Below are 12354 nucleotides of genomic sequence, written 5' to 3'. Positions count from 1 at the left end.
TCGCAGGTGATCCCACGTGTCCTGTCCCACCCCATGACATCCCTGTCACCATGGCTGGTTTTTCCAGTGGCTCTGGGGCCCGTCCGGCCCGGGCAGCGGCCCCCGAGCCCCGACAGCGGCAGCGGGGGCTGTGCCCGGCCTCCTGCAGCGATCCCACCACGACTGGGTACCAGGAGAGCCCCTTCCCTGGAAGGGTGGTTAGGCACTGGAACGGGCTGTCCCGGGAATCGCCATCCCTGGATGCCGCACCCGGTTTAGCGCTGGTCGGCGGCTGGGCTCCGTGACCTTATCGCTCCTTTCCAGCCTAAAAGACTCCGTGATTTTGGGATCTCCCGCTCCAGCCCGGGCTCTCCGTGTCCCGGGAAGCCCCAGCAGATGGTGCCAGACTGTCAGGAACCCTCCGGGAGCCCGCCCGGCTCTGCCGGGAGCTGCCGTCCCTCCCTGCCGGGGGGGCTGCGAGGGGCAAGGAGGGGGGCCAGGTTTTGGGAGGCCCTGCACCGAGCAGTAGTAATTCCTCAGAGGATGTGAGATGGGCATCCACTCCCTCACTTCAGCCAGCACTCCTTGGCCAGCGTCTCGTTGTTTCCAGCGTTTTTATTTTCCGCCGCGGTGTTTGCTCCTAGGAATGGCCAGGGCGATGCAATTCCCCCCTCCCTTCTCTTGGCTGACTTTGCTTTGGGCAATTTGTCTCGATCCTCAGTGTAAAATTTTCCTTTGCGCCATTTCATCCTATTATTCCAGAATAAATCAGGATCATTTCCATGTCAAATGCCAGCAGAGGAGGGAGAGTTTCATGGCTAAGGCACTTCAGAGACTTTCCCCTGTGCTCAGGCATGGGGGCAACAGGCCCTTCCTGCTGACCACAGGGCTCCCCAGGCTTTTTAGAGGTACCTTGGACTCCCACAGCAGTGATGCTCTCCCAAACCTCTCTGTGAGCAGGACTGTGCCAGAGGCTGGTGAAGATCAGGAAGCGGTGCCATCTCAAGGACCAGCCACCTGGGAAGCCACACAGGGGTGTTTCAGGGACAGCCAGGGGACAACCAGCTACCTCAACAGCTAGCACTGGTCTGGCAGGACTGCCAGCAGACAGCAAACTCGTGGGCCTCAGACCCCAAAAATCAAGAGGTGTCCCCAGGGAACTGCGCACCAGGGATGGAAAATGCTGACCTCAAGCACCCACATGGGCTTCGGTGCTCCCAGCTGGTGGTGACGCAGTCACAGCTAAACAAAAGTCAGCTTTTAAATTACAGAGCAGAGAGCCCACCCATTCCTCATGTACGCCCGACAGCTAAGCTCACCCACATGTTATTAAAACCATGACACCATGCTCCAGGCACGCCCCTGTGAGCAGGAGTTTGGCACAGCTGAGTGAGCAGAGCCCCTTGGAAAGCAGGCTTGGGACCAAGAGCCAATGCTCCAGGAGGAGACTTAGTGCTGGAGTCTGAATGTGGGAGCTGTCAGGCAGAGAGCTGCCTGCCCAGCTTTGCTTTGCCTGGCAAGTGCCCTCACCTTCCCCTCCACTCCAGGTCCTCATGTAGGAATTGTATCACCCAACCCTGCTCTCTGCTCTGAGAGCTTGTCCCAAACCTGCTGGAGCAGCTGCCTTTGCATGCTGAGGAGCTTCCCAGACTGACAACCAAGCTGCTGCTGCTGGAATGGCCAAGGAGCACAACAGCTCCTGTCACACACAGGAGGCTCTCTTCTCTCTGTGCACTCTCCCAAGCATCACCATCCCAGCCCTCTCCTCCAGCAGGAATTCAGCTCTGTGTCTCCAGCCCCTCCAGCCTTCACCTCAGGATGCAGCTACCTCACCTCTCCCCTGCCTTGCCAGTGGTGCCTCTGGCATGCAGGGTCTCTGCCCCATGCCTGGGGTCTCTCCCTCCCCTCCAGCCCCTCCTGGCTGACATATCTGGTCAGGTCTCGGCAGCTGCAGCCTGGGCACGTTTGTGTGTCAGTGCAGGCACCAGCCTGGCTGGCAGCAGGCAGGCAGTGCCCCCCCAGCAGTGCTGTGAGGTGTTTGCTGCCAGCCTCAAAAGCAGCCCTGGATGAAGCCTCTCTCCAGACAAGGTTTATTTCCAGGCTGGTTTCATCAGTAAGGAGGCCTGAGAGAGCATTTTCCCCCCGCCCCCTGCCCCCCTTTGATGCGTTCTCACTGTCCTTTCTTCAAGTTGCAATGAAATTTGATAGAAAGGGTTGCAGTCTCAGCTATATTAAGGTCCCTCTGACTTACATCCTATATTTCCACAAATGTGAGTAAGCAGATCGAGGATTGAGACCCCCACCATCACCCTGGCCTTTGCTCAGCTGCCACCAGGCAGCTACAGCTCTCCAGGGCACAGCTAAGCACGTCCTCCCTCCCCACAGGGGCATTTTTAATCAGAGGCTCCAGCTTGTTCATTTCTCTCTGGGTCAGTGCCGCCAGTGGGGCCCTCAAGCACAAACCATGACCTCCGTGTTGCAGTGAGAAAAGGTGAGACATCACCCAGCAGGAAAACACTCAAGCTTGAACGTTGCCACAGCAGAGGAATCAGGAGCAGAAAAATTGAGGACACCAGTGTGATTTCACATATTTAACCTCCTGATAATTCCCTCTGTCTGTATTACCTCTCAGCTTCCAAATCCTCAGTTTTGTTCGGAGAGAGGGAGATTTCGCTCAAGGCTTTAAATCTTGGGATTAGGTTCCTAGGAAATGCCTGTCCAGGTCACACTGATAGGCTCTCTAGTCTGATCTCCCACTGTAGCCATGGGAAAGATGACACAGGACCCACCTCTCCTGGGTTCTGTCCCCACCATCCTCTCAAAGCCACGGGTGTGAGAGGGCACTTCCCATCCCCTGCAGTACCCAGTCCTGAGCCTGTTGCTCTCAAATGCCTCTCACCCTGCCCAGACCTGCTGGGGCTGCCTGCCTCCAAGGGGCAGAGGGCCAGGTGTCCAGGTCCTGCTGCCTGAAGATGTGCTTCCTCTTGTAGCTTCTTCCAAAGAAGTGTGGGAGTTTCTGTGAGTGTCTCACAGTGTCTGTGCTGCAAGGTTGGGTGAACAACTCCCTGTTTGCTGCCTGTGGGCTTAGCAAACCTCGTTTGTATTCCTAGACAGCCTCCTCCTCTTCAAAAACTGAAGTATTTTCACATCCCTCAGCTTTCAAAGGACACAGTTAGGGTCACATGAGCCTAAACTGCATCCCTGAAAGTGCCAATATAACCATATCTAATTCCCTACCCTTGCCTTAGTATTCAGGTAGTGGCCCCAGCTTGAAGGCAAAGAACATATCCAAGGTGACCAACAAGAAACATCTGTGGAGATGTGAGAGGCCTCAGCCTGAAAATCCCTGTAGAAACTGGTGCAGGTCTGGAATGCACCCATCAGCATTAACCAGGAGACAGCTCTAGGTCTAGCACATGAGTCTTTGACTGTGAGGACATAGAAGGTTTTAAAAGAAGTGAGATAAAGCCATTCTGAACACTGCTGCTAGACTGGAAGTGTGGCATGAACAGCCTGTGCTGGTGCAGCGTGGTTTCAGCTGCTTGCAGTTTGTGTCAAGGTTTCACATTGCACCACAGGGCTCTCTCATCACGTGTGGCATGACATTTCTAGAGCAGGCAAAGTCAGCAGTGAGCATTAGTGCATACAGAACATGCTGGAGATATTGTCTGGATCTCCAGATGGGTTGCACAAAGCAATTATGAAACTCTGAGCTGGCTAGACTTCTATGACAATGACAAGCAAGAAAAAAAATTCAGTAGCTTGTTGGCTTTTCCCTGCACCTCAGGCCTTTGAAGGGACAGAGGTCACTTCACAGAGGTTCTTTCCTGGACAATCTTCAAAAGTTTTTGTCCTTCCTTGATGGGTTTAGCCCTGCTGCAGTGATATCCTTGGTAAGGAGAAAACTCTATCACCAGGAAACCTCTTTTTTTAGGCTGATATTTAAACAAAGGTGTTTCATGTGTATGCAGGGTGTGGAAGAGAAGCAGAGGGGTCAAGGGGAGGTATTTGTGCAGGGCTGGTAAGAGAGATTTACCCTGGCAGTGAAAAGTAAATGTGCATGATACAGCTGAAGGCAAGCCTGTGTGTTAACAAAGAGGAGCACAAAATGAGATGAAAAGTGAGCTAAGGAATATAAACACCAGGGAGTTGACAGCACTCAAAGTGGTGGTGTGATCCCACAGCAGCCGCTCCGCCATCTGTGGCCACGCTGTGTGCTGCTGTGCCCGGCCTTGCTGGGACAAACCTGCCTTGACAGGGAACACCCTGCATTCCCTTGCTTCTTGCAGTGCTTTATCTGTGTGACACCAAGGTGCTGGGACTCAGCACCAGGCTCCAGGAGTTGTGGCCAGCAGAATCCCCCTACACCTGCTGGCACCGCCTTGGGGGATTCGGGCTTCCCTGGGAATTCATGAGGCCTGAGGATCTGAGTGGCTCCAACAGTGAAAGGTTTTTAAAACACTTGCAGCCAGAACTATGGCCAGAGTGCTGCACTTGGGAAAGCTTTGGGAAAAAAACCATCCCAGAGTCATGTCAAAATTACATTAAGAACCCCCAAACTTTTGTAACTTGTCAAGCTCCAAATTAGCCATCTCTCCGGCTCAAAGCATTTGAAATCCTCTCCTGTCCTTGGAAGGGGAGCACCCCAGGGGGAAGCAGATCAAGAAATCCTTAGAAGCACTAAAGAAGCCTCAGCAGGGATCTACCTTCAAGGGTATGGGATAAACCAGCAGGTCTCAGCCTGGGGAGAGTGCTGAAAATGAGTGATGTTCTCTGAAGCCAGAAGAGGGACCTGAGCTGTCAGTGTGTGCTGTGCTTGCCTTGACCATCAGCCTGCCCAGGATGAGCCCAGCTCCTCTCAGGTTCCACATGAAGGGCACCACTGAGCTGCTGAGCACCTCATCACTGCTGGCCCAGCAGCTACCAATATCTTCAGTGGAGAGAGGTTTTCTGTACAGACACACAGCTTTCCCAGTTCACAACCACAGACATTCATCCCTTTCCTTGAAACAGACTTGTATGCTGAAGCTGAGGAGGTTTGCAAACCAAAACAAGCAGGGCACCTCTGGCCTTGGTGCAGCACGTGGCTGATGGCCAGAAGTGTCAGACTGGCAGAGAGGTGAAGGCTGTCATTACCTGATACTCATAATTTAACTTGCTTGTGCTCGCCTGACTTCAGGCTGCTGCAAATCATAAACACACAACCTCAGCCAAAACTGAGGGATTTGAAGGAACTTGGGAAACTCAGGAGCAGCAGAAAACCTGGGGCCAGACCAGAAACATTACATAGAGTTCACCCTGCCCATATGTAAGTCAGCCATAGCCCAAGTGCAGAAGCCCAGGGGTCCCGATGAGCAGCTCAGGGTGGGGAGAACCCCACATCCACATGCTCCCCCCATTCACAAGAGTGACAACACCACCACAGCAGAAATAAGGTGGAAAAAACATTTTTCATGGCCTTGACAGTGACCCAGAGTCCCACCACAAGAGGAATTGCTTTGGAAAGCACTCTCGCTGGGGATTTATGGGTGAACATGACTGTATATTTTACAGTACATTCTTATGGCCTCATCGGTCAATAATCTGCATTTAACTCAGTCCCTTCAGAGCGTGATGGGCCATAACGCTTGTGAAGCAGCTGCTACATGCTGAAATAATAATCAAGGAAGCAGAGGGCAGAGCTGATAATTGACTCTGCTAATGTGCAAGTCGGGACTTTGAGTTATTGATCAGCTGTGCTTCAGTGGCTCAGCAAGAGCCCAGTCCTCTATGCTTGGAGGTTATCAACTCAGATGTTACCAGGAAGGGGGTACTCTCTCTCCCTACATACTGCTTTTTTGGGTTGTCTCCTCTTCTGGACTTTTTTCAGCGTTTCCCCTGGGACTGGTCTAGCATAGACCCCTGAAATTGCCTGGCAAAGCAGTCTTGTCCCCACTTCCAGCCTGCTGGTGTCCTGCACACTCAGATCTTCAGCATCAGGGACATAAACACACAATGCTGAGGAGACAACAACTTTCATCCCTCAACACCTCTTTATAGCACCATCCTGGGCACAGGTACCCCTTTGAATCCACTGCTCCCTCCTTCAGGTCTTCCACCTCTCCTCTTTCTGGAGTGACCTTCTTGAGCTTCACCGCAGCTTTGGCATGTTTTATCCCTGTCCCCAGAGGTTGCCATGGCTGATCAAGGCATGTCACTGACACCTCATCCCACACCAGCACTGACCACCTGCTCTCCCACGTCCAGGCCAGCGTCAGAGCCACAGTGATGAGATACTTCCTCTGATGCTGGCGAGATGTCTGCAGCTGCATCTCGAATGTGTACTTGCAAAAAGCCTGCCAAAAAAGGTAACTAAGTCATGTCAGGCAGTTCTTCTTTTCAGCTGGTTCACTGGTTTGTTCAAAGACTTGCATGAATGCTGGAAATGTGGTTTCCTTTTGCAGAATCTCTGCAGGTTGCACCTCCGAGCAGTCTTACCCATGTAAGCTTCATGGCCAATCCTCCTAATTTGCTAGGAATTGCATTCATTTGCATGCATGTCAAAGAGACCTCCAGATCAGCCCAAGAGCTGATAAAAATGTGAGTAAAACATTCTCCATCTTTTTTTCCTTTCTATTTTTTTTTTTAAGTGTGTGGGGGGCTCTTTTTTATTCAATGGGAGAAATATTTCTTTTTGAGATATGGCTCTTTCATCCTCAAGTTCCCCAAGACCTCTTGGCTGTACACCATCATGACCTGAAGCTTAATAATACTTAGTGGTTGCTCCAGCTCCTCTTCTCTCAGTCTCTGATGCTATTTGCTCCTGGTGCAGAAAAGGGCAAGATCTGAGTAAGCACCTCCAGAGCCATCTTCATAGTGGACACTGATGTGAAGGAATTATTCAGCTCTTGAAGAACATATTTAGTTTCCTAAGTTGCTCTATTTTAAGCACAGGTGACTCAATCTTCAAATATTTAAGCAGACTTCCAAATATATGGGTTACTTGGAAAATCAATGTTCTTACACCTCTAGGTTTCTGCATGCTTAAACTCATTTTGATCTTTTAAGTCTGGTAAAAAATGTTGTCCAGTGAAGAGCATGAAAAGCTTAGTCTGAGTTGTCCAAAACCAGTTGTGAGATGCTTTGAGCAAGTGCTTTCAGAGCAATCTAAGGATTCGGTGGAGAAAAGTAAAAGAAGATTCAGTGACTGAAAGTTAGAGTCAGAAAAGCCATGTGCTCTCAGCTGGGGAAGGTAATTATCCACTGTAGTTCACTCCAAGAGGAGGGCTGGAGACTCTCCATCTTAACTTCTCCATCATTATTGAGACCTAACAGGAGGTATCCAAGTGAAAAGCCAAAACATTCTGGCAGCTTTGCAAGGCTAACCAAACCCCAAAAGCTGCAGGCTCCCAGTACAAGCTTTTAACAGGTGACCAAGAGAGATGTGACATGTGGCCTGGTAACGGGGTGGGGAAACAACCACGATGCTGAGCTGCCTGTCAGGTGGCAGCTGCGAGTCCCCCCACAAGTGACAGCTGACGGTGGCAGTCGGTGGCACTGGGTGCGAGTCTAAGCTGCTCTGCAGCTCCTGGCACACACAGCTGCCAAGGCTGGCCAGCCCCAGCTGGGTGACGAGCCCCTGAGCAGCACTGTGGTCCCCAGACATGTCCAGGGGTGAGAGGTGTTGGTCACCAGCCCAGGGGACACAGGACTTCTGCCTGGCAGGGCAATGAACATGTGTGTTGTGAGCCCAGCCACAGTGAGAGCCAGGGGCTGCCCTGCAGGATGGAGACTGTGCCTCACACTGTGCTCCCCCTGACCCGGAGGAACTTTCTCTGAGCTCTGGGTTGAGCAGATGCTCTTCCAGGCCTAGACAGAGCCCTGCTCAAGGCCAACAAAGTACTTCACTCTTGTGATTGCTCATGAGGCTGGAGGTAACACTGATTTTCAGATATGAACCCCTTCAACCTGTCAGGTTCCTGCTGACAATAATGTTGGTTTTGACCATCAGAACAAAATCACCATTCTTTCAGATGGTGATTTCTTCTACTTCTGCCATGGTTTGGCAATTCTCAGCATCTTAAAGCAACAAACCATGGTTTTAATTTGAGTCTCTTGTAGATTTCCTGGCAGCCTTCCTCTCCATTTCTTAATCAGACACCACAAAAAGGCTCTCATTTCCTTGGATGTCTCCTTACTGCTCTGTGGGTCATGGCTCTGGGGCCACTGTCACAGGTCCCCAAGCCACCCTTTTTCACTTCCTCCTGAACAAGATTCAAAAACAGAGGCTCATCCTCTTTCATTTCAAAGGAAAAGATGGAATTCAAGAGCCAATTGAGCTGGTAACAGCTCTTGGACTTCAGGGGGAAGTCTGGCACTCCTCCCTGCCCACCATCCTACCTCTTTGAGGGGAGGATGGCACAGGTTGCATTCCCCAAAATCTCACTGCAGAGTCCAAGCATTGCTTCCATCAGGTGATAGGTGTCCAGTGGACACTGCTTCCCCTCTGTCTGCAGAAGAGGAGCAGGACAGCTCCCAGTTCAACCACAGCCTATTGGATGCTGTGGGATATGCCTGTATCCAGCAGCATTTCTCACTTTCCATGTTGTCTGTGCAGCCAAATTTATCTCTTGCCAGATGTTACTTACCTTGCTGATTCTGCAGCTCATGCAGGTGCCAGATTTTCATATGGATTTGTAGCAAAAAGGTGACAAGCCTCTTGCAGGTTTGCTGTCGCTGGCAGGGTGCTGATTTGCAGCAAGGGAAACAGGAAGGCTCTTGTTCCCCTCACTCCCATGATGAATGAAAAGCTAAGAAAAAGCCAGGCAGGCAGGAAAGTGATGGCTCCATATGGAGGTTTAGGATGCCAGGGGTCAGCTCTGCCACTCAGAGACATGGAAGATGGGGACTTTGGAAAAGAAAAATGGCATTTTACAAGCATCAGGAAAATGCTTTCCAAATGCCCATGCCAGCTGGACAGAGCCTTGCCTGGAAGATGTGTAGATACAGGGCCTGCAGCAGCAGGCAGCAGATTTGCAAGGCAGAAGCCGCAGCGTGCGTGTTGTTGGCCTGCCCCAGCCCCTCACTTCCCATGGGAAAGGAGAAGCTGCTTCTCTGCAGGGCTGGGAGGTGACACATCATGGTGCCTCGGGGTTCCTGTTGCATCAAAATCTTCCTGAGCCGTGCTGCAATAGCTCTGCCCACTTTCAGTGTGCAAACAAGCCCTGGCACCCATGGCCAGCTCCCCTCTCTGCAGGGGGATCTCGAGGCTGGCAGCGTGGCAGTGTCCCTGCAGTGACACCAACCCTGCAGTGACAAACCCTGCAGTGACACCGACCCTGCAGTGACACCGACCCTGCAGTGACACCGACCCTGCAGTGACACCGACCCTGCAGTGACACAAACCCTGCAGTGACACCAACCCTGCAGTGACACAGACCCTGCACTGACACTGACCCTGCAGTGATACCGACCCCGCCGTGACAAACCCTGCAGTGACACCGAGCCTGCAGTGACACCGACCCTGCAGTGACACAAACCCTGCAGTGACACCAACCCTGCAGTGACACAGACCCTGCACTGACACTGACCCTGCAGTGATACCGACCCCGCCGTGACAAACCCTGCAGTGACACCGAGCCTGCAGTGACACCGACCCTGCAGTGACACAAACCCTGCAGTGACACCAACCCTGCAGTGACACAGACCCTGCACTGACACTGACCCTGCAGTGATACCGACCCCGCCGTGACAAACCCTGCAGTGACACCGAGCCTGCAGTGACACCGACCCTGCAGTGACACAAACCCTGCAGTGACACCAACCCTGCAGTGACACAGACCCTGCACTGACACTGACCCTGCAGTGATACCGACCCCGCCGTGACAAACCCTGCAGTGACACCGAGCCTGCAGTGACACCGACCCTGCAGTGACACAAACCCTGCAGTGACACCAACCCTGCAGTGACACAGACCCTGCACTGACACTGACCCTGCAGTGATACCGACCCCGCCGTGACAAACCCTGCAGTGACACCGAGCCTGCAGTGACACCGACCCTGCAGTGACACAAACCCTGCAGTGACACCAACCCTGCAGTGACACAGACCCTGCACTGACACTGACCCTGCAGTGATACCGACCCCGCCGTGACAAACCCTGCAGTGACACCGAGCCTGCAGTGACACCGACCCTGCAGTGACACAAACCCTGCAGTGACACCAACCCTGCAGTGACACAGACCCTGCACTGACACTGACCCTGCAGTGATACCGACCCCGCCGTGACAAACCCTGCAGTGACACCGAGCCTGCAGTGACACCGACCCTGCAGTGACACAAACCCTGCAGTGACACCAACCCTGCAGTGACACAGACCCTGCACTGACACTGACCCTGCAGTGATACCGACCCCGCCGTGACAAACCCTGCAGTGACACCGAGCCTGCAGTGACACCGACCCTGCAGTGACACAAACCCTGCACTGACACTGACCCTGCAGTGATACCGACCCCGCCGTGACAAACCCTGCAGTGACACCGAGCCTGCAGTGACACCGACCCTGCAGTGACACCAGCCAGCTGCTCCCTGGGTGTCTCCTGGCTCTGGCTGCCCAGGGGCACTCAGAGGGCCGGGGGTCCCGGTGGACAGGCTGAACACGAGTTTGGAGTGCAGCACTGCAGTGACACGGGCAAATTGTACCACAGATGCACCCACGGGGACACTGCCAGCAGAAATACAGGTGTGGTCGTCCCACTCTCCTCAGTGCTTTATCAGATCACACCTGTTATCCTGTATCCTCTTCTGGTCCCCACGACACAAAAAAAGATGTTGATAGAGTGGAAAGGGGCCAAAGGAGGGCCACTAAGACGATCAAAGGGCTGTAGATCCTTCAGTATGAGGAAAAACTGAAGTAATTAGGTATTTTCTTCCTGGAGAAGGCTTGGGGAGGAACCTCATCACAGTTTTCCAGGACCTAAAGGGTGACTACAATTTAGACAGAGGTTCTCTCTTCACAAGGAGCCACATGGAGAGGGTACAAGTTGGGTACAAGTTGTAGGAGTAGACATTTCATCTTGATATAACAAACATATTTTTTTTTACAGCGAGAACAATCAATCACTGGATGGACTCCCCAGGGATGTGGTGGAGCCTCATCACTGGACGTTTTCAAGATGTGACTGGACAGGGTGCCAGAGAATCTCATCTACACTCTCTCTTTCCCATGAAAGGTTGAACCAGATGATCTTTCGAGGTCTCTTCCAGCCTGGGATGTTCTGTGTTTCTGACACTGGTCCCATCTCCAGACCCCAGCTTCCCTCCAGGTCCTTGCCCCTCCTGATCCCTGTGCAGGTCCCCTCCCAGGCGCTTTTCCTGCTACTCAGGGACACTGCCTCCATCCATCCCTCCTGGAATTCTCTCCCTTGCCTCCTACTAGAGGGAATCATGGCTGTGCCCTGACCAGACAGCACATGCCCTTGACAGGAGAAGCATTGCCTCTGCTTGCAGACCTCTTTTCTGCTTCAGAAGAATTTGGTCTTTTGCTTCTCCTTTCACCTCCTCCTGAGAAAGCAGAGAATGAAAGTGGAGACAAACCTCCCACTTTGTTGTTCCTAATCAGAAGGGTGCAGGGAGTGGAAGAGGATGTATTTAAGAATGCACCTGAAGGATTTTGGATATCCCACCCACATCCCCATTCAGCTCTTGGATCCAGAGTGTCCTTTATCCCAATCTGTGCCTTTGCACTTGGCAGCAATCACCCTTCGCATGAGATCACACAACTCCTACACCCACAGCAGCACACAAATCACCAGTCCCAGGCCTGTCCCAAATAAATCACAGCTAATCTGCTTGTTGTAGAGGAAGGGGCACAAATCACCCATAGACCAAAGGGAACAGGGAAGTGTAAAACATGCCCAACATGGAAACACAGACTGCAGCCACAGGACAGCTCCCAGGATTGGAGGGACGGTCGTGGTGGTTACCAAATGGTTTTCCCATATCTGTGTGTACACATTCCCACTGCCCAAAATGCCCTGCCTGAATTTGGAAACGACTCTCCTCCAGCTCAGCAAGAAACATTTCTGCACTGGAGCCTCTGGCCTCTGTCATATCAACAGGCACCAGATCCGGGGATATTGTTCCAGATGCTTCATCCCACACTATGGCATCCGCAAATGGGATGGAGACAGAAATGTCTGATCCAAACCTGAGCCAACTGCCTCAATGGCTCAGAACGATTTTTTGGTCTTAACCCATTACTAAAAGCTGGACAGTCCAGAGTGCCTTACCAGCCTGCTAACAAGTGCACCAAGGAGAGAAACATAAATCCTGTTTCAGTGCCAAAAGTGAATTCAATTTTGTAGAGAAACTGCATATTCAGTACAGCACATCCAG

This window comes from Onychostruthus taczanowskii, unplaced genomic scaffold, assembly GCF_017590055.1.
Source record: "Onychostruthus taczanowskii isolate IOZ18803 unplaced genomic scaffold, ASM1759005v1 scaffold67, whole genome shotgun sequence".
In the NCBI taxonomy this organism is placed as follows: domain Eukaryota; kingdom Metazoa; phylum Chordata; class Aves; order Passeriformes; family Passeridae; genus Onychostruthus; species Onychostruthus taczanowskii.
Note: the sequence above shows the minus strand (reverse complement) of the source record.